The sequence below is a fragment of the Crinia signifera genome, chromosome 2, assembly GCF_055691185.1.
Source record: "Crinia signifera chromosome 2, ASM5569118v1, whole genome shotgun sequence".
Classification (NCBI taxonomy): domain Eukaryota; kingdom Metazoa; phylum Chordata; class Amphibia; order Anura; family Myobatrachidae; genus Crinia; species Crinia signifera.
The window spans coordinates 18,108,013-18,130,394 of record NC_139218.1 but is presented as its reverse complement, the minus strand read 5'-3'; positions in this window follow the sequence as shown (position 1 = coordinate 18,130,394).

Genomic DNA, 22,382 nt, shown 5'->3' with positions numbered 1-22,382 from the left:
ACACGCATACGGTGAATGCGGTCTAGTTTTTATCCGTGTTGTCTGGATGGTTTTCATACATTAAATATAAATCTTCCCCGATGCTAGCCTCCACCGCCGCCGCCGCCGCCAGGGTTCGCGTATCCTGTAAACTGGGACGTTCGTGTGTGGGACACTCATGCGTCCCAGTCACATGGAGCACCATCTCGCCAGCGGTGGAATCCTAGCGAGTCCCAGCGCTGAATGAGAGGTGCTCCATCGGTATATACATCACATCAGGGACTGTGGCTGAGGGTGTCACATTACTCCGGCAGCAGGTTCAGACACACAGGGACGACATCTTCTTTTCTTCTCACCGGCCAAAGGAAAATGAACAGGAAAGCCAGCAATTGTTATAAATGCACACAGCCAACAACCTGGCGCTCTGGTATTTATGTCTCCTTATATCAGAACTCTTTTATATGAGGGAGAGTTTTATTTTATGTTTATTTTTGTTATTTTTTTAGTTCCTCACTTTGTTTATTGCTATAGATACGTCTTCTCCTTTGTATGGGTTTTGGATTTTATTATTTACAATACCCAGCAACTATCTGAAGCAGCCTGTGCGTACAGGAGCATATTTTAATTATTTGCATAATTTCTTGCACCGTCTGTGGGATTGGCTGCAGTTACAGGAAATGGGCGGAGTTTGGAGACACTGTCAATGTTTAAGTATCTCTAAACACAGACACTACTTGGTGAGCTTCTGTGGCACATCAGGTTACGTCTCTCACCATGTACGCAACAGACCTGGGTTCGATTCCCATCAATAGAACAAAGCGTTTTACTTATGACATGATGACAGCAGGCATTGGATAAAGGTAACAAACTTGTCTTGTTATAAGAGATCGCACTGTAATAATGAGCCTGGGCACCTTCATTTACTGTGTCTGGCGCTGCATAGATTTATCCCCTACTAACATCACACTAGGAACATGAGGTATAGAGGTGAGAAGAAGCATTTCTGTACTCATACAAGGAATCTGTCAGCAACATAGCCATAATGACTGCTAAGATTTACATAGTCTGTGTATTAAGTAGCCTAGAGAATTATGTTGCTTGTGACTCTAACCTTATCATACCTTGGCCTAGAAATAACTCACACCGACACAACTTATCTAAAATAAAGACGCGACACCAATAGCTCAGTTTAAACGGTCATAATTATTTATTAAAGACCAAGAGAAACTGGTATAACCCCTTTAAAAGGGGATGGCAAGGACCAGGCACCTGAGACCGAAGACCGTTCAGGGGTGTTACTCCGGGCAACGACCAGGTCGCTCCCAACCTCTTAAACACCCCTTACCAAAGGCACAGCCCGCCCTGCGCGGACATCCCCACGCCTCTAAGGCCTGACGTGAACATCTTCGCCTAAATGTTCATCGCCCACCGCGTTGAGTCGAGGCTCGTCCGCCCTCCTGGCAAGGCGAGGGGTAATACCGCGCAGGGACCACCTGACGCCCTTCTAGAATCCTGGTCGAGGGTGCCGACCCGCCAATTCTAAAATTGCCAATTAGATCGAAATTTTTTAAGGCAAGGCCTTAATGTGCAAGGGAAGGGAGGGTGGGGATCAAAAATCAAGGAGGGGGATTCAGGCTTGCTACCTGGACTATATACCCTAGCTCCAGGGTGCCACCCCCCAGGACCCCCATTGGTGGGGCTTCCCGCCCTGAATAACCCCTCCCTCTATGCCTGGTCATTATTCAACAACTTTATTTAACCCAGCTCAAATTCACAGTCTCTTAATTTCACTTGGGCTTATACAGCCCTCGTTCCACCTAAGTAGCCTAGAGAATTATGTTGCTTGTGACTCTAACCTTATCATACCTTGGCCTAGAAATAACTCACACCGACACAACTTATCTAAAATAAAGACGCGACACCAATAGCTCAGTTTAAACGGTCATAATTATTTATTAAAGACCAAGAGAAACTGGTATAACCCCTTTAAAAGGGGATGGCAAGGACCAGGCACCTGAGACCGAAGACCGTTCAGGGGTGTTACTCCGGGCAACGACCAGGTCGCTCCCAACCTCTTAAACACCCCTTACCAAAGGCACAGCCCGCCCTGCGCGGACATCCCCACGCCTCTAAGGCCTGACGTGAACATCTTCGCCTAAATGTTCATCGCCCACCGCGTTGAGTCGAGGCTCGTCCGCCCTCCTGGCAAGGCGAGGGGTAATACCGCGCAGGGACCACCTGACGCCCTTCTAGAATCCTGGTCGAGGGTGCCGACCCGCCACAGCAAGTGGCACACTAACCACTCATCCTCAAGTGCCAATTGCCCCGCCATCCCCTAACAATTCTATTCGCTCTAATAACTGCTAGCCCAATCTCTTAAGAATTCCCCTCAAAAAGATATCCATTCCTTCCTTAGACAAGTGCACCCCATCAGGCCTGTATAGGTCCGGGTGTTCTCTTGTAATCTCGGGGTGCCTGACAGCCACTCCCCCTTTACACACCACAAACCTGCTTAAGGCGTGATTTAGTTTTCTCCTTGCCCTTTCTATTGCCTCTACGTTATGTGCTCCTCTCCAGGAGAACCGGGGGATGATATCTGACCATACCAGCCGTAGACCCTGCCAACTCTTCAACAAAGCAGCTAAATCCTTCTCCATCCTGATTCTCAAGGCTATGCCAGTAGTCTTTGCTAGGTCATTCCCTCCCAGATGTATTATCAAAACATCTGGCCTGTCCCCTTTGCTAGCTTCTCTCTGTAGAAGGCCTGTCAAGTTCTTCCATAGAAGGCCCCTCACCCCAATCCATCTTACAGCTTTCGCAGTGGCCAGCACTGGCGAACTCCTAGCTACTAAGTGCTTCTCTGCCCAGAATATGTAGGAGTGCCCTACTATCCAAACTATCCCCAAGGGACCGAAGGGGGGGGATGGGGCTGCAAAGGAAGGAAAAACCTAGGGGTTAGTATTCAACTTATACTGTAATATTTCACAACTTATAAATGACATAAAGCTAGGGTCCAAGTGGAGTTGAAAAACTTAAAAAACCACCAGAAAGGCCTGTAAGGTGGGGCCAGATTGAATTAGGCGCATTCTGGAGGAAAAATCAAAAAATTCACCCCACACCTCCGATTGCGGAACGCTAGTCGTTCCCCAACCGTTTGTAAACTTTACGTTTTTGGACCCGCGCAACAGGCGCATACTATACTTAAGCTAATACTTAAAACCTCTACACACTCTATCTTAAAGCATATTAACTCTCACGTATTTTTTAAAACTGTCTGACTTCCATCTGCCCACTGCTTTGACAGCCTCAGGCGGCAAACCTGCTACCGTTGCTGCAGTGGCTGCGCCAATTCGGAATGAATGTGTTCCATAATCGTCTGGACGCAGCCCTATTGCCGCTAAGCCCTTCTTCATAACTGCAGTAAACTGAAATTTTGTGAGCGGTGACCCGTTAGCGTGGGCCAAAAATTGAACCGCCTCGCTGGGCCTTACAGAGGCATATTCTAGAGTTAGCGCAACCGGGCAGATTACTTTGTTGACGTGTGGCTTAAGCGTAATCCAGGTGCCCCTGCCTTGCTGGTCAGTCTTTGACCTTCTTAGCCTGCATAACACCTGCTCCTTGCTTACCACCACGTCATCCTTAAGAATCCCCGAGTTAACCCCTTTATTGCGCGCTGTTAACTCACTAACTCTGAACGCCCCGTGAAACGCCCAAGCAAAAGCCGCCCTAAACAGCGCTACCTCCGGTTCATTATCTGCAACATTGGATAACACAGCCAATAGTTCTCCTAACTTGTTTTCATCCAGGGGACGCCTATTATCCGGTTGTACCGGTTGTACGCGCGACCAACCCCTCATTGCCTTACTGATGATGAATGATTTAGTAGGATCTGGCACCTTGCGCAATTTGCTGTGAAATGCTATCCCTGCCAAAGCCGCCGCCATAGCCGACTTGGACCGTCCGTTGTTAAAGTGTTCCCATACAAAGGCTAGGAGGCAGTCATCCACTGACTTACCCCTGGATTCCGGTTGCTGCTGATAATTACACCAATCCTCCCATGCCTTTCCATAAGATCTGCGGGTAGCAGGTGCTAGTGACCGGCATGCTAGTTCTGTCATGCCGGCTCTACTACCTGCCAGACAGATTTGGGACATCTTAGACCTGTTTCCGCTGCTGCTGGCGCCAATTCACGAAACCTAGTAAACTGAAATCGCGACAAAGCGTCTGCGATATCGTTTTCCACGCCTGGTACATGTCTGGCCCTGAAATTGATGTTGTTTTTCAAGCAAACTAGAATAAGGTGCCGCAACAGTCTTAGGGCCTCTGGGGACGAAGCCCTTTGATTGTTAACTGAATGCACCACCCCCAGGTTATCGCACCAGAAAACTATGCTCCTGTTCGCTAGTTGTCCCGCCCACAGTACCACAGCCACAATGATGGGAAACAATTCCAACAATAACATATTCCCAGTGAATCCCCTGTCTATCCAAGATTGAAGCCATCTCAACACCATTCCCCTTCAAAGTAGGCTCCAAAACCTAACGACCCCGCTGCGTCTGTGAACAGCTGCAGCTCCCCATTCGAGGCCGCTTCAGCTTGCCAAATCAGATTATGATTAAAGTGGTGCAAGAATTCTTGCCATATACTCAAATCATCTTTAATTTCCCTACCCAGGCGAATAGAATGGTGGGGATTCCTAACTCCTGCTGTGGCCCTTTCCAGTTTCCTACAGAAAACCCTACCCATAGGAATAACCCTACAAGCAAAGTTAAAGGAACCCAACAAGGACTGGACGGTTCGCAGTTGCACCCTGTTCCTAGCCCTGCAGTCCTGAATGAAACCCTGAAGTCTCTCAACCTTGTCAGCTGGGAGCCTACAGCACCCTACCCCAGTATCAATTTCAATACCTAGGTATGACAGGACTGTCACAGGCCCTTCTGTCTTCTCATGGGCTATGGGCACGCCCAATGACTCAAAAACTCGCAAAGCTACGCCCAGCGTCCTCCCGCATGCCTCCTCGCCCCCTGTTCCTACAATGAGAAAGTCGTCAAGATAATGGGCAACCCCTTTGGATCTTGATTCATTTTGAATGCACCATTGTAAAAAAGTGCTGAATCTCTCAAAGTATGAACAGGAAATCGAGCAGCCCATGGGCAGGCACCTGTCAATATAGAACGCCCCTTCCAACTTAAAGCCCATGAACCTAAAAGACTCAGGATGCAGCGGGAGGAGCCTGAAGGCAGACTCTATGTCTATCTTGGCCATCAGTGCCCCGGGGCCGAAACTTTTAACTAGGCCTAAAACTTCGTCAAACAACTGATAGTGAACGCTCGCCAATTCAACTGGAATGGCGTCGTTAACTGAATTGCCGGGTGGATAAGACAGGTGTTGTATTAGTCGGAACTTTCCTGGATCCTTTTTTGGCACCACCCCTAGGGGTGAGATGCACAGATTCGGAATAGGTGGGGTCTCAAAAGGCCCCACCATCCTGCCCAGACTAACCTCCAGCTGTACCTTTGTCTTAACAACCCCTGGCAATTCCCTGGCTGACTTCAAATTCTTGTTTGTGGAAGTGAAAAAATTATCGGGGATAGGGAGGCGGAAACCCAAAGAGAAACCCTCTAACAAAAACTTAACATCAACTTTATTAGGGTATCCTCTTAAATAGTGTTCCAACTGATGTATCTTGATGGGTGAATCTGCCTTACTTAGCGCTAGCTGCGCCTTCTCCTGCACTATTCGCTTTGCCACTTCTGCATGTCTTAGCTGGGTGCCCTGCTCCACATATCTTGCACTCGTGCTTGAACCGGCATTTTGCGCCCTTGTCACATTTCCCATCATTAAAGGCGAAACATCGCCCTTTCCCCCCAGACTTCCCAGACGCTTTCCCACCTTGAAAGGACTTCTTGCCCGCTGACTCCGTCATGGGTTGGCTCTTTCCTATCACCTCCCACCAAATCTCGACGTGCTTAGAACCCATCGGCATAATCTGTTTACCCTCATGACAAAGACGGAATTTCTCATCATATTCCCTCCAAGCCGGACCCTTATAATTCATAAAAGTCTCATTAATGAGGTGAAGGTAACTGATCACATTCTGATATTCTGTCGGCCTGGTGGTGAGGTAAGATGATGCAAATGCCAGGAAACCCTTCAACCAGTTATGAAACCCTTTGAAGGAGGCTTCGCCACTGTGCGAATCTTTTTTGACTTTGTCAAAATCCTTCTTCATTTCTGTCGTTATTGTGAAAAGGTCAATGAATTTGCCCTTTCTAATCTTTTCTTTGACCCCTTTCCTAAGTCCCCTGGCCACTGCTGTGTTGGAACAATGAGATGCATCCCCAGCTACCTCCCCTGTCGCTACGGGACTATTCTTACGCCTGCGTTTCTTGCCCCTAACCGCCTTGGCTACCTGCTTGGCTACCAGCTTGGCAAGCTTGCGCGGCCTTTTCTCTGCGCCTGATTCGTCGCTATCGCCTGATGAAGCAGAAGACGCTGACTCACCAGAAGAGGAATCCTCCTCGTCGACCACCTCCATCCGAGGTGCGTCACCCTTTTCCTTGACGGCTGCTTCAGAGACCGTTGTCTTTTCATTCGCGGGTGTTTCCCCTTCCTTCCCGGCCGACTGGGCTGCTGGTGTGGCTTCCCTTGTCGTCAGTTGTACTGCGGTCGCCACTGCTGTAGCTTCCACCGATGAACTTTCCCTTCGCACTCGCGGAGAAGTGGGACGTGTCTCCGCAACTGAAAGAACACAACTCTCGTTAATGGACTGGCTGGATGTACTCCCCGCCTGCGAACGCCTTTGTTGCGTTTCTGCCGCTACATGTGCGTCAACCGAGGGAGCCCTTTCTATCTGAAACTCCCCTGCCCCTTCGCCTTGTCTAAATGGTAGACCCTGACCCCCCATAGGTCTCTCCCGTGACGGGGGTGCCCAGCCCCCGTAACCCTGCACAGGGTATTGTGGCATATTGTAATGCCCCTGCGGCGGAAAGTGACCATATTGATGTATTCCCTGGCTAATGGGATGGCCGGGCCCCGATCCCCAGTACGGGTATTGGGGCCCGCCGTAACTCCCACCAGTTTGTGTCTGGCTAGGCCACTGCCCCTGCCCCTGTTGACCCCAATTAACAAATTGTGGAAATGTATTAACCAGGCCCCCTGGTGTTGTATTAAAGTAAGGGCCTGTAGGCATTAGCTGTTGATTCTGCGGGCCGTATCCCTGAGCCCAGGGAGTAAAAACACCGTGCTGTGCCTGCCCTCGCTGTCCCATCATACTGTGGTCATACCAAGGCTCACCCAGCTGCTGGCGAATTTCACCCGGCCTGCCTAAACCCCTTACTTCGTGACCCATATGCCTATCCCAGTGTCTGGGTCCGCTGTCCCAACTACCCCCAGCAGGGGGGCCTCCTGTAATATGAATCAGCGGGCTTGGCCCCCTGCCTTGCTGCCTTACTCCCACACCCCCTTGTGTGTTATTTTCCTGCACAGTAATATTGGGGGCACCTGTCCCCCCTCCTTGCTCTGTGTTTTCACTTAATACCTCCACATTGCTGGCCTCCCCAGGGGGGGGGGGAGCACTCACCCCCCCTGGTCCCGGCTGCACATTTATGCCCCCGCTGGTTTCACCTCCGTTCAACCGAACGGAGGTCCCAGCGTGTACATCTGGTCCCCCCTCACCTAGCTGCGGCTCCACTTCAGTGGATGCCGCCTGCCACTCATCCCCGGCTGCTGCCGTTGCTATGTACGGCGCCTCATCAGAGACGCCGCCATGCGCGGGCACAGAAGGGAGCGCGAGAGCCTGTCCAGACTCCCCGCCCCCCGCCCGGCTCGGTGTTCTGTCGCCGGAGCCCGGCGAAACACACACGCCGGACACAGACATCTCTCCCCCGCCTGCTGCATTAGCCGGGGGGAGAGCGACCATATCCCGGCTGACCTCACTATTAACCCCCGCACTGCTGCCCGCGCCCGGCGAGGAAGGCCGCGATCCCGCGGCCCCCGCACTATAGGACGCCAGGCAGCCCCCACCACCGCCCCTGCGACCCGGGACATGGCTGAGCGGACGAGCTGCATCCGCCAGCCAGCGGGGTGGTGGAGCTGAACGCTTAGGACGCCCGGACATTCTCAGGTAAGAGTAATAGGACGCTGCACTTATCTGAACACTTTTCTCTCACAGGATCAAAAATCAAGGAGGGGGATTCAGGCTTGCTACCTGGACTATATACCCTAGCTCCAGGGTGCCACCCCCCAGGACCCCCATTGGTGGGGCTTCCCGCCCTGAATAACCCCTCCCTCTATGCCTGGTCATTATTCAACAACTTTATTTAACCCAGCTCAAATTCACAGTCTCTTAATTTCACTTGGGCTTATACAGCCCTCGTTCCACCTTCTGCTCAGCCTGGGATTAGACAGTGGCTACAAACTACCAAAGAGAGATGTGGTGATGGAGCTCTCTAAGACCCTGCTGAGCGCGGTGGGTTCCTCACCATAGAGCATTTACTCTGAATCCCTTCTGCGCTTCAGCAGAAAGATGATTGTGCAAAAGCAAAGTTCCCCCACATGTGTCAGCAGAAGGATCCTACTCCCCATGTAGTCTCCAGTATCCCCAATGGCCAAACTTGTTCTGTACATGAGGCATCACCTATCTCCCAACGGTCCCAATTTTCACAGAACAGTCACCAAAACAAGCTACTAAAAAAAAGATAAGCCCAAAAACAAGCAACAAGGAACCATCCCAAAAAAATAAGCAACTCCAAAAAATAACAAGCCCAAATCTGCTCCTTATAAGCTGACTTGGCAGCTCTGCCTGTCACTCTGGTATTTATGTCTCCATACACCAGAAAACGTTTATATGAGGGAGAGTTTTATTTTATGTTTAGTTTTGTTATTTTTTGTTCCTCACTTTGTTTATTGCTATAGATACGTCTTCTCCATTGTATGGTTTATGGATTTTTATTATTTACAATACCCAGCAACTATCTGAAGCAGCCTGTGCGTACAGGAGCATATTTTACTTATTTGCATAATTTCTTGCACCTTCTGTGGGATTGGCTGCAGTTACAGGAAATGGGCGGAGTTTAGAGACACTGTCAATGTTTAAGTATCTCTAAACACAGACACTACTTGGTGAGCTTCTGTGGCACATCAGGTTACGTCTCTCACCATGTACGCAACAGACCCAGGTTCGATTCCCATCAATAGAACAAAGCGTTTTACTTATGACATGGTGATAGCAGGCGCTGGATATGCTTGTCTTGTTATAAGAGATCTCGCTGTAATAATGAGCCTGGGCACCTTCATTTAATTGTGTCTAGGGCTGCATAGATTTATCCCCTACTAACATCACACTAGGAACATGAGGTATTGAGGTGAGAAGAAGCATTTCTGTACTCATACAAGGAATCTGTCAGCAACATAGCCATAATGACTGCTAAGATTTACATAGTCTGTGTATTTCTGCTCAGCCTGGGATTAGACAGTGGCTATAAACTACCAAAGAGAGATGTGGTGATGGAGCTCTCTAAGACCCTGCTGAGCGCGGTGGGTTCCTCACCATAGAGCACTTGCTCTAAATCCCTTCTGCGCTTCAGCAGAAAGATGATTGTGCAAAAGCAAAGTTCCCCCACATGTGTCAGCAGAAGGATCCTACTCCCCATGTAGTCTCCAGTATCCCCAATGGCAAAACTTGTTCTGTACATGAGGCATCCGATTGTCACCACAAATCATGACTGTCCCGCGGGCAGCGGTGTCCCTTGGTGGGGGCAGTTGGGAATCCCCTGTCATTCACTGCTCTGTTTACCAGAGAGGCGGTGGATCGACATGGTGGGCATGCGCATGCGTCTATCTATTCACAGAGATAGATGGACTGAGGGCATGGCCAGCAGCTCAAAGCCACGAAAATAGGGATGTGACTCACAATCGCAGCATCCCTGTGAGGCCCAAAATGCTGCCCGCCTCTCCCTTCCAGCATGCTTACCCCATGCCACTGGGCACCTGTGCCAGTTGCTAGTGTTGCCTTCAGAATGATGGCCATGCACAAGAGATAGCAGGCAGACTGACGCATTGCTTTCTCCTCTGCTGGCGCCATGTTTCCAGAGATGGAAAGTAGTTGGAACGTCTACAGTGTCTAGGTAGACATTCAATAGAGTGACACTGACAAAAGGATGACATACATTAGATTGACATTGACAATAGGTTAACATGGTGATAACGTTAGTTACATGGGAGGCAGAGCCGAACCTCTCATACTCCAGTATACTCCAGATATGACTATAAAATCATAAGAATAATACAAAGTAATTGTGGGCAGTGGCGGCTCTTACCTCTGCGGAGGAGGGGGCTGGTGTGATGCGGGCCCCCTTCGCTGCCATCGCTGTGCTCGCGGTCCCCGCCGCTGCCACCACCAATCCTGGTCCCCGCCGCGGGGCTGGCGCATGTGCAGCTGCTTCGGTGCTGCACATGTGCTGTCCCCCAGACTCTACGGGCTGCCTTTGTAGCTTCCCCCATAAGCATATTCAGTGTCCTGGGTCATGCGCAGTATCGTACTCGTACTGCACATGCGCAGAACCCGGTTTTTATGGTCTGACGCTTAGCAACCAATGTAGAGGCGTCTCGGAAGGAAGGAACACCTCCTAATGGGACTGCCTTGGGTGACTGGCAGGTGGGACTTCCAATAGGAAGTCAGTGCCAGTCACAGTGAAGCCAGAGCATCTGGCATTACTTAGGCAGAGAACAGTGGCGGATTTAACCTGGAGAGGCTGCAGTCGTGCAGCCCATTGCTAAAAACCACCACTGATTGTGGGGCAGATTTATTAAGATGTATTAAGTTCGGTGAAGTGATAAAGTGGATGGTACTGTCATATTTTAAACCCAGCCTGTAACTTGACAGTTCGGAGCTGATTGGTCAGCGATAAAGGGCCTCATTCAGACCTGATCGCAGGGAAAATTTGTTCAGAGACCTAGATTTTAGTGAGTTATGTTCAAAGTGAAATCAAAATTGCAGTGTAAGAATAAAGCAGCCAGTATTTACGCTGCACAGAAACAAAATAACTCCCCCACATCTAACTCACTCTGCACATGTTACATCTGCCCCACCTGCAGTGCACATGGTTTTGCCCATTTTGAAAACAAATTTGTCATGCGATCAGGACTGAATTGGATCCAAAGTGCCAGCCACTTTATCACTTCACCGAGCTTAATAAATCTGTCCAGTATACCTTATAATATAATATATCATATTATATATTATATATCATATATATGTATTTATTATTGTAATAACTTTTATAGTCATACCTGTATTATTCTGTGTGTAAATCTGGCTGTCATACCCGTATACTGCACTATTGGCACACTGCTCCTGTTATGTCAGAGGGGGGAATGACATTACTTATACTCTTATTTTTGTGTTTTCCTCCCCAGAGCTTCAGCTGGGAACCTCCACAGACCCTTGAGTGCAACACATCTACGTTCTCTGCTTACAGATCTGACAGCAAATCCCTATTCACTGTGTCCCGGGTATGTTGTGTTTCTACACCAGCCATATACCTCCCAACTGTCCTAATTCATGTTTTGCAGCACAGTAGTCTTCATTATTCAATTTATGCCACACAGCACTGCCACTTATGCACATTACACAAGGTAGAGCCCTCATGAACATTATGCCAGGTAGAGCCCATCGTATACATTACGCCACGTTGATCCCTCATATAACCTACAGCAACTAGAACCCCTACATTACTCCAGGTAGAGCCCCTTTTACACATTATGCCAGGTAGAGATCACTTTTACACATTACTCCTGGTAGAGCCCATTTACATACATTATGCCAGGCAGAGCACCCATTACGCCAGGCAGAGTCCCCATTACACATAACTCCAGGTAGATACCCTAATGTACATTATTCCAGGTAGAGCCCTCATTACACATTACATTACAAGGCCTCTTCTCTATCCTCATCCAGCTTGATCTGTCGGCTGCCTTTGACACTGTTGACCACCCTCTCCTGCTCAACACCCTCCGCTCCTTTGGCATCACTGGCACGGTCTTCTCCTGGTTCACCTCATACCTCTCCGATCGCTCCTTCTCCGTCTCCACTCCGAGCTCCTCCTCTCCTACTACCCCCCAGCCAGTCGGTGTTCCCCAAGGGTCAGTCCTTGGCCCTCTCCTCTTCTCCCTCTACACCACCTCTCTGGGCACCCTCATCAGCTCCTATGGTTTTCATTACCACCTTTATGCTGACGATACCCTAATCTATCTCTCCTCCCCCGACTTATCCCCATCACTTCTGTCCAAGGTCTCCGAATGCCTCACGGCCATCTCAGCCTGGATGACCCAACGCTTCCTGAAACTAAACATGGCTAAAACTGAACTTCTAATCTTCCATCCCCCGAACATCCCCTCTTCTCCCACTATCTCCATCAGCATTGGTGAAACCGAGATCACGTCCACCGACCAAACGCGCTGCCTCGGTGTCATCATTGACTCCTCCCTCTCTTTCACCCCCCACATTCGTGCTCTCTCACAGTCTTGCCGCTTTCACCTACGCAACATCTCACGCATCAGACCATTCCTCTCCACTGACGCGACCAAAATTCTCATTCACTCTCTTGTCATCTCCCGCCTTGACTACTGCAACATCCTTCTCTCTGGGCTACCTCTCACCCGCCTCGCACCTCTCCAATCCATTCTTAACGCTGCTGCTAGGCTCATCTTCCTCTCCCGCCGCTCTACCTCCGCCTCCCCCCTCTGTTTATCTCTTCACTGGCTCCCCATTCCTTTCCGAGTTCTCTTTAAACTCCTCACCACCACCTACAAGGCTCTCTCCTCCTCCACCGCTCCTTACCTCTCTTCACTGATCTCTATCCACACTCCCTCCCGTCCTCTTCGCTCCATCGCTGACCGCCGACTGACCTCTCACCTAATCACCTCCTCCCACTCCCGTGTCCAAGATTTCTCTCGCGCTGCCCCCCTGCACTGGAACAACCTCCCACCACCCATCAGGCTATCTGATTCCCTTACCTCCTTCAAGCGCTCCCTCAAAACCCACTTTTTTCGACTAGCCTATCCCTCCTCCTAACCTCTTTTGATCCTCCTATCCTGCCTCCGTTCCTACTTATCCTATTGTATTTCGTTCGTCCACCCACCTATTTTTAGTATGTTAACTCTTATGAGCAGGGCCCTCCTTCCTCACGTACTCACCCTACCTCATTACCTCACCTGTGCTCCTGTCCTGTTCTTCCCTTCCTCTACTTCATCTTCGGTCTCCTTGACTATTTTGACACCTACTTCTGAACTGATGCTGATTTTAGTTCTACCAGCTATACCCCTATTTATACTGTATCTTTCTACACACCCTGTACGTTACCTTGTAATTTTTTTTTTTGCTATGTACGGCGCTGCGGACACTTTGTGGCGCCTTATAAATAAACGTACTACTACTACTACTACTACTACTACATTAGTCACATCCTCATAACACCTTATGTTAGGTAGAGACCCTTTATCTTCAATATGCCAGGTAGATACCCCTTATACACAATACACCAAGTAGATCTCTCATTACACATTATTCCAGGCAGAGCTTCCTTAGGCCAAAATGCTTCCAGCCATCATATGTTACAGTAGGGCAAACCCTTGTAACACATTATGCCAGACAGTCCCCCTGTTACACATTATGCCATGAAGAGAAGTAAATAATTGGAAGAGCAGAAAGAGAATGAGAGGGAGTGGGAGCAAATATTAGCTGATGCCAGCAGCTGTAGAAAACTCTGTTGGGGGCGGGCTAGTCCTGGCATCGAGCCTCACCCCATAAATAGCTGCGAATTGTGGCATTTTGAGCCAGTGAGATAGCCCCACCCTGCTATATCCTCTGTGCACCTCCGGAGTGGCAGGTCCCTATTAGAAGACCACCAATGTTGGGAGTTACAGAATGCATCCGTACTGTGTATGTCAGGGTACACAATTCTTACACACACCACAACATGACATATAGATGATTAATGCTGCATTTTATGTGTATAAATTACAGACTCATTTCTATCTATCACTCAATATAATAACGAGCAGGTAGAGCAGAGATAATGTCCCTCTGTGTCACATCCTGGAATATATTATATATGTTATTATATAGATGTACGTCTGACTTTCAGGTGGACGATGCAGCAATCCTTATGGGAGATGTTATGATCCAAAGCTTCAGATTTTTTTGCTGCCACAACCAAGGACCTTACAGACAGCAGCAGCAGCAATGTGAGAAGATAAAGAGTCTGTTACATGAGATGACGGGACTGCTGCCTGACTGTGTAAGTATAATGTCACTTAGCTCCAGAGGCGGATTTACACCTCATGGGGCCCTAGGCAAGATACCAGTGTGGGGCTCCCTCCCTTTACAAACAGTTTTTATACTTTCATAGAACATCAAAGAGTGCGGGAAGGTTCACCTGATGTCATGATATCACACATAGTAGCACAATGCTCCTCTGGGAACAGTTTGGATGACCAGGGTAACCTTATGAGGCCCCTTGGGACCTGCTAGGCCCTAGGCAAGTACCTAGGTTGCCTGGTGGAAAATCCGCCTCTGCTTATTTCACTCATTGGCTCCTGCCATACAGTAAGGGCAAAATTTACTAAGCTGCCGTGTTCCAGGCGATTTATAACTTGCATGGCTACGAATGTGATCGGGTCTGTTTTATGGATTAGTGTTTTCCGATGGTGAATCATAACCAGCCCTGGGCTTGCTGGTTCCAAAAATATAGTGGAAAAGAGACATAGGCTGGGATGTAATGAGAGACTTTTTTTGCGGCTCAAGTTCGGATGCTAGACTGTCGGAATAGTTTGCAACTCGGAAAATGTGAGCGACATTTACACCCAAAATGCGACTGGATGTGACAATTTCAGAGGAAGACCCAGTATTTCATTAAACCCATCCATCTCTCATCCTAACCTCCTGTTTATGCCTCACTTCTACCCCTTTTGTGTCACTTCTGTCTAAGAAGTCGCATGCAATTTACAAATGGAGTTTAATTATTGCAGATCATTATATTGACCAAGTTAGATGTCAAACAAGTTTTTTAACGCCGCTAAAATCATCTCTCAATAAACATGCTTAGGAAGGGGACTCAACGCATTTAATAAAAACCTTTTTAATCTTTTACTTTTACACACATAAGCACTGCATGGATCTGACTGATCTGAGCAGGCTTCTGCAAACCCTGCTGCCAAAAGGCGGTCTATCGGCAGAGTTTGCTAATACAAATTATAGTATATATATATATATATATATATATATATATATATATGTATATATAGTACTTCCACAATGTCTTGCCAAGTTTGATTGATGGTTTGGCTGATGGTCTATTGATTTATACATATATGATCGACCATGAATTTTGTTCGTATTATACAAACTCTTACTTTTTTTTTGTAAATGATATTTCCGAAATGGGATTCCTGGATGAAATGCCTCATTCGTAGCCATTCGATTTGAGTAAATTTACCCCTTACTGTCTTTACACCAGAATGTAGTGATCCCTCTCCCCAATGTATTGAATGTAGTGATGCCTCTCCCCAATGATTTATGTGGATATTTCTTGTACTTTGTTCAGGCGGCAGAGAGCAGCAATCAACATACTCATATAAAGAAGATCACTTCTCCAAGCTCTGGAACTTTTTGGAAAAGGAGGTAAGCTTTGGGCATGTTATGGGAATTGTCTGACACAGAGGCAGATTTGGCCCTCATGGGGCCCTAGGCAAGATACCAGTTTGGGGCCCTCCTTCCTTCAAACAATACATAGCACTATAATTTTGCTGCTGATTGTTAGCGGCAGCGGTAGAGAACCTAGGTACAGGCACAGTCTACCGATAAATGCTCATCTGAACCAGACTCTGGGTGTTTTGGAAGTAGGTGTAATACCTGTGTCATGTGTATAGTAACTCACTGCTCACATACAGTGGATGAAACTATTTTGGGAGTCCAAATAGTTTTTATCCTATTAATGAACATCAAAGGGACTTTGGGAATGTGGGTGGGTCCATGGGAAGTCATGGCGTCACGTGGTAGTCGCACAATGCTCCTCCTGGAACATTTTGGACAGCCAGCATATATTAATGGGGCCCCTTGGAACCTGCTGGGCCTTAGGTAAGTGCCTAGGTTGCCTTGTGGAAAATCCTCCTTTGGTCTGACACAACATAAATAGTATCATAGTACATCTACCTGTATAATGAGCAAGTGGTTTATACTACAGTATAATAATCAGTGGTGCACGCAGAGTTTTTTTTTTGTGGTATTGATAGCATGCTCTGCAGATGTGCACCAAAATGGGTGTGGTTACGTGTTAAGAGGGTGCAAGGTCACACAAAACTAGGGATTGGATAAATGACAATAAGGGCGTAGCCACATTATGCCACATATAATAATGCCACTTACATATTATACCACACACAGTAATGCCCATTATACATTATGCCACACACCATAATGCCTTTTTCATATTATGACACAAACCATAATTGCTTATTACATATTATGACACAAACCATAATTGTTTATTACATATTATTACACACCATAAATGCTTAATGCACATTATTCCACACACCCTAATGCCATTACACATTATGCAATACAGTACATCATAATGTCCATTACACATTATGCCAGAAACCATATTGCCCATTACACATTATGCCACACACCATAATTCCCATTACATATTATGCCACACACCCTAATGCCCATTATGTATTTTACCACACACTGTAATGCCTATTACACATTATGCCACAGCCCGTAATGCCCATTACACATTGTGACACACCATAATGACATTACACATTATGCAATATATCATATTGTCCATTACACATTATGCCATAAACTGTATTGCCCATTACACATTATGCTACACACCATAATGCCCATTACATATTATACCACACCGCGTAATGCCCATTACACATTATGCCACACACCATAATGGCTAGTGCACATTATGCCATACACAGTAATGCCACACACCATTGTCCCCATTACATAAAATGCCACATACCTGACATAGTGCCCCCTGTAATGCCGTTTAAACATAATGCCCCTAGTAGGACCCTACATGCTCATTGCAAGGTGTTTCATGCTGTTTGCCCAGGAGTTACATTCTCCTTGTCATGGGGGTTACATTCTACTTGTCTGGGGGTAGGCGCTTATGCTTACTGCATGGAATCCAATGCTCCCCTGACAGATGCTAGTGCTCCAATAGGACCAAGATGGTGGTGAATTTTGGAAGGGCACAGGGTCTCTGTCCATGTTGACAGAGACACTGCACCCTGGAGTGCCATCACTTGGGCTGGTGGTACAGGGTACATTGTTCTGGCTAAATATGTCTTAATGGTATGCTGTACCACCCCTACCACCATAACTGCACCACTGAATAAGGTACTAGGTGGCACTGCAGAAATGTCAGTCTGATTGAATGCATCTCCCAAGTTGTCCAGCATCTGAGAGGGATGATACATATTGTAACACAGCTATTACTTCACTTTTACTGTCTAACTAACCTGATTCTTATCCTGTTTTCCAGAAATATACAGACTGCGCCTGGGGAATGGTCACCTTAGAGATCAGGAGAATCCTTCGTTATATTCCAACATTCTTCAAGAACATATGGAAATACTTAAGAACCACAAGCTGAACAGACAAACAACAAGCCACTGGCAAAAAACAACAAGACAAAGACAAACAACAAGCCATAGAGAAACATGCCACCAGCGAACACAAAAAACAAGCCATAGACAAACAACAGGACATCGATAAAATGACAATTCACTGACATAGAACAAACTGATAATTAAGGATCAAGAAGGCACCAACAAGCAAGATTTTTCAAAACAAGAACATTATGTCAAACTAGAAGACAAAGATGAAGGAGGCAACTTCGGCATTGTCATCTTCTTCAATGTCTTCATCATATTTTTGACAATTTACCATTACCGTCTTCTTCACTTTCTTCTAGTCACCCCCCAAAAAAACCTTACTATTGTACCCCTGCAGTTTTCTAGTCCTGATTATAGAAAAAAGAAACGGGGAGATTCCCACTGGGATATCATCCTCTCCCATATCCCAGAATAAAAAAGTTATCAGGTTTCTTATTATTACGATCCACCTCCAGCAGGTCAGTGTAACTCTGCAGTCACTATGTTCTGTGGGGGTTTTGTATTTGTTAGCTGGATCAGTGCTCTGGGTTTTGCTGATCCACCTTGCCTGGGTTTCATGCACACCTTGGTCTTTGGGTGTGGCTGCCTGCTAGGCCTCTGGGTATTTAGGTATTCTCCCAGCTTTCAGACCGTGCCATTTATAGTTCTTAGTGCAGTTCTGTTTGTCAGGTTTCCTGCTCCAGAGTGTTCCCGGTCCCAGCACCTTGTATCCAACGTCCTGTGTACCAGCTTTGTTTGTGCCTCAGTCAGCGTGTTCCTGGTTCCAGCCACTGCTTTCCAGCCTCTCTGTCAGTCTGTGGTGCTCCCTTCTGAACTGGTCTGCTTCATTCCATCTCTCCGATAACTCAGGAGTTGTTGGCTTTGGTTTACTTTTCTGGTGTCATCTTCTTGTATTGTTGCATTTAATATTGTCTTATTACCTAGGTACCATCTTATTGCATTGTTGCATTTACTCTCTTTTGATATTATTACTTAGGGTTCCATTTGGTGTATTGTTACATTTAGTATTTCTATTCTCTGATATCATCTTTCTGCACTGTAGCATTTATTACTCGGCACGGAAGGTGCATGTACCTTACCCAGTTTCTCTTGCGGTACCCTGCCTCCTGTAGCAGCCTTGTATTCCGTAAGACCAGGCGGCACCGGGGTTGAGGTGGAAATAATCTACCTCTTCAAACGTGGCTGTTATTGGTGAAGCCTAGTTCGCAGGAGGCAATCAGGACAGCAAGGGGTCCACAACGGAGTGCTGGTACATGTCCTTCCTAACACTTATATGTACGTGTAATATAATTAATTTATTAAATTGTCTGGTCAAGATTTCAAAGATGTAATCATGCTGCTTTTCCGGTTCGTTGTGAGAAAAGGGAGTTTATAGTGTTGTGAATTTAGGGCGCACTGCTGCCTCCTGATCTATTCACCCAGATGAGATACAGGTATTACTATATCTACACAAGTGTAAAGAAAAGGGATGGAAGAATAGTGATCTGGTGGCCCAAGTAATAATCTTGTGTAAAAAACAAGAAGAATCAGGATATGTTCCTGGAAAATTGAGGTGACTTTATATTATCTCTCTCTCCGCAAATACAGGAAAAATCAAGATCTGTTTCTCTCCTATAGAATGGAAATAGTGTAGAGGTGACTAGGGTGAAGATACCTCACCACGTCCTGTCTTTTGATATATTGTAATGCTTAGTTTTGAATATGCAACCTGCTGGCAAAGACCTGTGCTAGAAAGATCGTATAAGGCCAGAGGTACTCACTACGATAACATACTTACAAGATTAACTGTGTATTATGACTATGCCTTAATGATATATTTCTTTTTTATTGAGGATAAACTTAAATGTGAATATAAAAAGATAGATGTGTAAATGTACTGTGTTTTTCTATAAACGTGTTATTGTATAATAAAAGTACATTAAAAAAAGTAATGATGCTGTAAATCAATGTACAAAAGTGTACAATGCAAAAACTACAATTAAAATATATAATACGTCCCTTTTGACGATGTCGGTGGGTCCTTTGGTGAAATAAAGTTCTTTTAGTGGGAAAGTTCTGTGGTCGGTGTGTTGATTTTGTAGTCGATATTCCAATGTGAGGAGTTATTCCTTGTGCTCCAATGTGATGATGTTCACTCGATATACGTGAAAAAGCATAAATAAAAAACAAATGTGAGGGGAGTGTATAATTAACATATATCCATTCTGGATTAAATAAATCAAGAGAAGAAAAAAATAAAACTGTAAATGTTCTCTGTGGGTGAATCTCACTCCCCTCTGATTGACGGGCATAAAAACACGCAGAGATAGCTTTAAATGGTGGTTTTATAGGAGGCGCACCCCGATCAGTAGTAGTGGTTTTGACAGTGCACATAGAGGTTACTTTTCCAGACGTACCTCTCTTACCTCCACGTGTGGAGTAGGCAATTGTAAAGAGGTTATTTTCATTTATCAGATGCATGGTTTTAAATGCTGCGTACCATTACTCACATGGTGTATAATGGTGTTGGAGTTCCTCCCAAAACCTTATATATTAATGGACATTGTATACATGGTATACAATGGTGTAACCCACATAAAGGTTTCTTTTGTCTCCAGAGTATTTAGCCTGTAAAGTACTTCTTAAGTAAGACCAAAAAATGGGTCATTTCCAGGTGTGGTAAAAAATTATATTTAATGTACAAAAAACATCAAACAACACGGATAAAAAGTAAACCAGACCGCATTACAGTCCAAAATATATATATATATATATAGTAAACTTCGTTTGATCACCAAGCCCGCTGGAGTGCCTCTACTTGTTTCGTATCACTATCTATATATATATATATATATATATATATAAAGTAAAAAATAGAAAAAAATATTTTAAAAAAGGAAAGTGTTTAAAATTCCTTCATACATACACCCAGTGGCTAGAAGGTAATTCGACCGAAATGCGTCGGTGGATCCAGTGTGTGAGCAGCCATCACCTCCCTTCTAGCCACTGATTGTATGTATGAAGGAATTTTAAACATTCTCCTTCTTTTAAATATTTTTTACTTTCTTTATATATATATATTTTTATATGGACTGTATAAGGCCGTTCGTTGGATTGTTTACTCAGTTATTTTGGACTTTTGCTATATTTCTGTGACCAGACACGCATATGGTGAATGCAGTCTAGTTTTTATCCATGTTGTCACGGACCCACCGGTCGCCTGCTCCGATACGTCAATCTGAGCAGCGCCGGCCGTGACTGGGGTTCACTCAGGACACTCGGGTCCTTTCCTTGAGGTACACTGCCACCAGCCAAAACCTGATTTTAGCGCCTGAAACTGCGCAAGGGGCGGCTTGGCTCGCCCCTGACCACACAATACAAGATAACAATGGTAACGTTTTTCAGCCGTTCTCTTCCGAGGCTAATGAGTCTTAGGAACACAGAACCAGAACTGGGAATATGTATTATTTATTCCTAGAAATACTACAGAGCTTTAGAAAATAGTTACAAGATTTTACAATGATTTTAAAAGTACACACGAGTTTTAAATGCAATTTCAAAAATAAAAAGGGAAAAAAGACAGAACCTATCTTACACTTAAATACAGATCCTGACGTGGGGGGGTCCTCCACAAGAAATCTCTCGTCGCCTACAGCCTGTTTTGCTAGACCCCCAGGTAGTGACTCTGACTATAGGGAGAAGGGTCTTAGTTATACCTTGCAGACTCCCTCATCCCTCCCACCCTTGGGATTCCACTCTTTCCATGCTGAAGGAGTGTGGAAGGTCCCTGGCAATGTACAGTCTGCTGTTTTCAAAGTGATTGATCCTCTTTCCTTGCATAGCAGAACCACTGATAAGAGATGTTAAGGAAGGGGACAAACTCTAACCTCTTCTTCTGGACCATGGTTTATGAGGGGCTCAGATCTTATCTTACATCCTGACTCCGGAGGAGTCCACAGATGTCACACTGAGGGGATACAGGCCTCAAACTCAAACCAGGGTCACCTACAGTTTACATACAAGACATGTCCTGATTCCAATACTCACAGGAGACATAACTATTACACCAATATCAGACATACATTGACCGGACAGATAATCATAACAGGAGGCATACGTTAATTTGATCGATCACCTGATCTGATCGTTACACCTCCCCCTTTTAAAATGGCGCACAGAGGCGGTGACCCACGTCACCGTCTCATCAGTGCGCTATTAACTACATCACCTGGACAGGTAGCAGTGGTCTCTGTGCTGAGACAGACTGCCACTGATTCTGCGGGATCTGTACTAACACTTCACTATACTTGACGTCTGTCATGGCACCACCTGACGCCATAGCCATGGCTAGGGTGGGCAATGGGCATAGTCCCTGTCCCTCTCGCAGGAGATTGCAAACTAAAAGCACACAGGTGTCCTCGAACCCATAGTCTGTGAGCACACTGATATAGTGGGAGCTGTGTCCATCCCGGCTGATATTGACACAGCCCACCACAGCTGTGCGTCGTACTCCTGGGCACGGATTCTCCCCTGCAGCTGGCAGTTTGGCCCTACTCACTGAGATCAGTACCAGACCATTCCTCCACACCCCAAACGGCCATCCCCCTGGGACTCGTAACTCGGCACGTTTAACTGTACCACAGGTGTGGGGCATTCTCCCAGCACTATATACAGACTTAAACATGTCTTCCCAGCACCTCTCCGGAGCTGACTGACCC